The sequence below is a fragment of the Staurois parvus genome, unplaced genomic scaffold (assembly GCF_062004578.1).
Source record: "Staurois parvus isolate SC_StPar_1 unplaced genomic scaffold, SC_StPar_1.0 ptg002937l, whole genome shotgun sequence".
Lineage (NCBI taxonomy): Eukaryota > Metazoa > Chordata > Amphibia > Anura > Ranidae > Staurois > Staurois parvus.
Genome location: NW_028320733.1, coordinates 276,654 through 282,198, shown reverse-complemented (window position 1 = coordinate 282,198; position 5,545 = coordinate 276,654).

Sequence of the window (5,545 nt, the reverse complement as noted above, 5' to 3'; positions counted from 1 at the left end):
GGAGTTGCTGTTCATTGAGTAAAATAAATATTTGATCTCCAAGCAAAACCTGACTTAGTACTCGGTGGAGGAACCCTTGTTGGCAAGCCCAGAGGTAAGACGTTTCTTGTAGTTGGTTCCCAGGTTTGCACACATCTCAGGAGGGATTTTGGTCCACTCTTCTTTACAGATCTTCTCTAAATCCTTAAGGTTTCTTGGTTGTCGTTTGGCAACTTGAAGTTTCAGCTCCTTCCATAAACTAAGGTCTGGAGACTGGCTAGACCACTCCAGGACCTTAATGTGCTTCTTCTTGATCCACTCCTTTGTTGCCTTGGCCGTGTGTTTTTGGTCATTGTCAGGCTGGAAGACCCATCCACGATCCATTTTCAGTGTTCTGAAAGTTCTCATCCAAGATTTTACAATACATGGCCCCATCCATTGGCCCCTCAATGTGGCAAAGTCGGCCTGTACCTTTAGCAGAGAAACAGCCCCAAAGTTGTTTCCACCTCTGTGCTTGTAGGGATGGTGTTCTTGGGGGCATGGTCAGCATTTTTCTTCCTCCAAGCATGGCGAGTTGAGTTGATGCCAAAGAGCTGGATTTTGGTCTCCTCTGACCACAACACTTCCCACCAGTCCTCCTCTGCATCATTCAGATGTTCAGTGGCAGACTTCAGACGGGCCTGGACATGTGCTTACTTGAGGAGAGGGACCTTGCGGGCACTGCAGGATTTCAGTCCATGGCGGTGTATTGTGTTACCAATGGTTGGTTTGGTGACTGTGGTCCCAACTGCCTGGAGATCATTGGCAAGATCCTCACGTGTAGTTCTGGGCTGATCCCTCACTTTTCTCATGGTCACCCTTACCCCATGAGGTGAAATCTTTCATGGAGCTGCAGACTGAGGGTGATTGATGGTTATTTTGTATTTATTCCATTTACCAATAATCGCTCCATCAGTTGTCTCCTTCTCACCAAGCTTCATACTGATGGTCTTGTAGCCCATTCCAGCCTTGTGCTGGTCATCAGAGTTCCCCTTTAGGTAATCTTCAGAACAAGGACTATGTGCAGTGCTGACAGTCGGAGTTCCTCCGGATAATCAGTCACAGAAGGGAAATGTTGGCAGACTTTGTACCCAGACAGACTATAAAACATATCACCTCCATCTCATCTTATGATCATTAACTGGGGCACACCGACACCCATTAAAGTGGACCTGTCATTCAATCTCTTGGTCAGCAATATGTCCGTGTGACCCTTCCAGGTATGTACGATTGTCTCACAGAGATCACAGTCCCCTGATCCCCCGGCAATGCCAGCATCCAGAAGGACGGAGCCATCATTGTTCAGGCCTCCTCCAAGGTCACCACCCTGGACTGGAATGGAGTCGCCTCAACGTGAAGCAGCCATCTGTAGATGAAGCGGATGTAGTTACAGTTCCCTGCGCTGGGAGAATTGTAATCTACGTTGCAGCTGGGAACTAGGAGTGTTCTGTACGTTCCAACCAGGAATATCCCACATTGGTGCAGATCACAGAGAAGGACATGTTTTCCAGCATCCTGGAGGAGGGCAGTTATTTGTCAGCTTCATCCCAACCCCCAGCTTTGCCCAGCCGCCACGTCATGCCGACCTCTGTGGGACGGCCTACAGACCTTCAGACTTTCCATCTTGCGGCACTACGATTGGTCATGGAAGGGGAAGCGCAGACAGACGCTGTTGGATCACAGGGACCGGACCGGAGCAAACTGGAATCATTACTGGTCCAAACAATAGAAAAAGGATCAAATATGAAAGTTCACCTAAAACATTCGTACAAGTACAATCAAAGGTAAAAAACCGATGTCCAGTCCAACTCCTCCCCTTCAATATTGCACAGGTGTACCGGCTCCTCCCCTTCAGTCTTGCACAGGTGTACCGGTTCCTCCCCTCCAGTCTTGCACAGGTGTACCGGCTCCTCCCCCTCATTATTGCACAGGTGTATTGGCTCCTCCCCTTCAGTTTTGCACAGGTGTACCGGCTCCTCCCCTTCTGTCTTGCACAGGTGTACCGGCTCCTCCCCTTCTGTCTTGCACAGGTGTACCGGCTCCTCCCCTTCAGTCTTGCACAGGTGTACCGGCTCCTCCCCTTCAGTCTTGCACAGGTTTACCGGCTCCTCCCTTCTGTCTTGCACAGGTGTACCTGCTCCTCCCCTTCAGTTTTGCACAGGTGTACCTGCTCCTCCCCTTCAGTTTTGCACAGTTGTACCGGCTCCTCCCCTTCAGTCTTGCACAGGTGTACCGGCTCCTCCCCTTCAGTCTTGCACAGGTGTACCGGCTCCTCCCCTTCAGTCTTGCACAGGTGTACCGGCTCCTCCCCTTCAGTTTTGCACAGGTGTACCGGCTCCTCCCCTTCAGTCTTGCACAGGTGTACCGGCTCCTCCCCTTCAGTCTTGCACAGGTGTACCGGCTCCTCCCCTTCAGTCTTGCACAGGTGTACCGACTCCTCCCCTTCAGTCTTGCACAGGTGTACCGACTCCTCCCCTGGACTGAAATTTCTTCCTCTCATTTCACCGCACACTGGGAGTTTTTCACACTGTGCATTAGAAGCTGCAGCCAAAGAGAGCTCGGCCCCATTTCCTGGCTGGAGAACGCCCTGCATCATATAGCTCTTTCCTCCCCAGCCTGTTCCAGGCCCCACCTTTTCATTCATTGGATTTCAGTTCTTTCAGTCATGGAGGCTCAGCATGTCATGTAAGTATTACCATGCCGATACATCCTGTCTAAGAACATCCAGTCCTCCAGATGGACACCCGCCCATCAAGGCATTTTGACATTTGCATATCTCCTCCCAAGAGCCAGCCCACTGCTTGCATCAGGGCTGAGGGCTCTTGAGAAGAATAATGAGGCAGGGTGCCTGTGAATCTATGTACAGCACTTACCGGCCCCTCCCACCAGCCACGGTCTGCCTGCATTGCGTAGAGAAGCACAGAGATCCACTGATGACATCACTGGGACTAAGATAACATCTTTAATGAGACAGAAAATATTTTTTAATATTTTTAGTAGCAGGTCTTTGAAGGGGAGGAGCAAAGGAAGGCAAATGTGAGCAGAATAAACTTCAGCATTAAGGCTCCATGCACACTAGCCTTCTTTTTAAATTAAAAAATGCTGGATAAAAAAATGCTGGCAGTAGCATTTTTATTATCATTTAGGAGCGTTAGTGTTTTTACAGTACATGTAGGAGGGAAAAAAAATCTAAAATAAAAAAAAATCTAAATAAAAAACCAAAAAACTATAAATTAAAAAAAAAAGAAAGAAAAAAAAGTGGTTAGGAATGTGCAGTGTTTTTTTCTGCTGGAAAAACGCTCCAAAAACAATTTTTTTCTGATCCAGACACTGAAGAGCAAAAATGGCAGACAGCCTAAAGCAGTGTGCATGGATACATAGGAGAGCACTACGAAGCTTCTAGGAGCAGGAAAAAAAATGCTCGTGTGCACAGAGCCTGAGATATATGTGCAGCCAAAACCTGTACATTTTATTTTGTTTTTTATTTTTGCAGTCTGTGTTCCTTTGTCAGATTTTCCATCCCAGAGACACAACAATGGACTTAAATGCAAAAAAAAAAAAAAATTGTGTCACATCCCATTGACTTCAATGCATAAATCACGTCCCAATAACTTCAATGCAAAATCGATTCCCATTGACTTCAATGAAAAAAGCCCAATATTGACTTCTATTCAAAATCGAGTGCCACTGACTTCAGTGCAAGAACACCCCCTACTGACTTCAATGCCATAACACCCCCCCCCCTTTGACTTCAATTCAAAAAAGCCCGATATTGACTTCTATTCAAAATCGAGTGCCACTGACTTCAATGCAAAAACATCCCTTATTGACTTCAATGCAAAAACACCCCCTATTGACTTCAATGCAAAAACACCCCCTACTGACTTCAATGCAAAAACGCCCCCTATTGACTTCAATGCAAAAATCACATCCCATTGACTTCAATGCAAAAAAAAAAACCCGCATTCCATCGACTTCAATGAAAGAATGCCTGTATTTAAATTTTTTCTAATTTTATATATATATTTAATTTTATTTTCTGTGTTACTTTCAATAAGTTATTTTACGTTACTGAATTGTATTTTTTAAATTCATATTCATTTAACTTCATGTTAAATGAATATGAATTGAATAGAATACAATTATGTATAAAAAAAGAAACAAAAAAAAAAAATTATATTTTGTTTTTCGGCAAAGCGCATCCTGAATTTTCAGTATTGGTCCAGAATTTTCATTTCGGTGCACCACTAGTTCTACCCTCCCCCGCCCCATCCCAAACAAGAAATTCTCCACTGTACTGGTTCTTTCCCCCCCTTCCAGTCCGGACACTTTCCTCCCCCCCCCTTCCAGTCCGGACACTTCCCCCCCCCCTTCCAGTCCGGACACTCCCCCCCCCCCCCCTTCCAGTCCGGACAGGTTCCCCCCCCCCTTCCAGTCCGGACACTTTCCTCTCCCCCCCTTCCAGTCCGGACACTTTCCCCCCCCTTCCAGTCCGGACACTTTCTCCCCCCCCTTCCAGTCCGGACACTTTCCCCCCCCCCTTCCAGTCTAGGCCAATTTTCAGCTTTCAGCGCTATCACACTATGAATGACAATTGCGCGGTCATGCAACATAGTACCCATATGAATTTTTTAGCATTTTTTTGAGACAGATAAAGCTTTATTTTGGTGGTGTTTATTAATTACTGGGATTTTTATTTTTTTTTGCTATGTAAATGAAAAAGTCCAAAAATTTTGAAAAAAAGTGTTTTTCTTATAACATTTTGCAAATAAATAATATTTCATCATAAATCTCGGCCAAAATGTATTCTGTTATCTTTTTATAAAAAAAAAACAAAAAACCCCAAATTAGTTTAGCAGTACAGTGTCACCATGGTGACACTGTACTACTTGTGGGGGGTGATGAAGATTTTTTTTTTTTTTTTTTTTACACTGATTGCTTTTACACCCATAAAGGCTGTAAAAGCAATCATTTCTCTTTCTCTCTGTCTGCATTCTTGCAGCCATTGAGAACTACTGTGTGAGCTGTGATTGGTCACAGCTTGTCACATGGTACAAGGCTGTTGTGACTAGCCCTGTACCATGTGATCTCTGTGATCATTCACAGATTTCACACGTAGTAAGCAATGATGTCACAAGTGACATCTTGTTTACTACTATTCATGTGATCACTGATTGGCCAATCAGTGATCACATGATCGGGACCTCGCACAGAGGTCCCGTACAGCAATCGGTGTTCCACTGTGTATGGAGGACACAGCGGACACCGGATCGCGGTGCTGCGTGCTCCCAGGGAGCGTACACAAGCAGGGGGCGGGGAGGCCGTTTAGAAGCAGCCACCCGCCCCTGCCCTGCCATCGTCCGGCCGTTTATATACAACGGCCAGACGTGAGGCGGTTAAATATGCCTCTATTAATGGCCCCGTCAGGCAATTGGGAAAAATGACTGATGATTGTCCCACGAATACAGAATAGGACGCACCCAGTGGGTAAAAAAAAAAAAAAAAACACTGAAAATACGACACATCC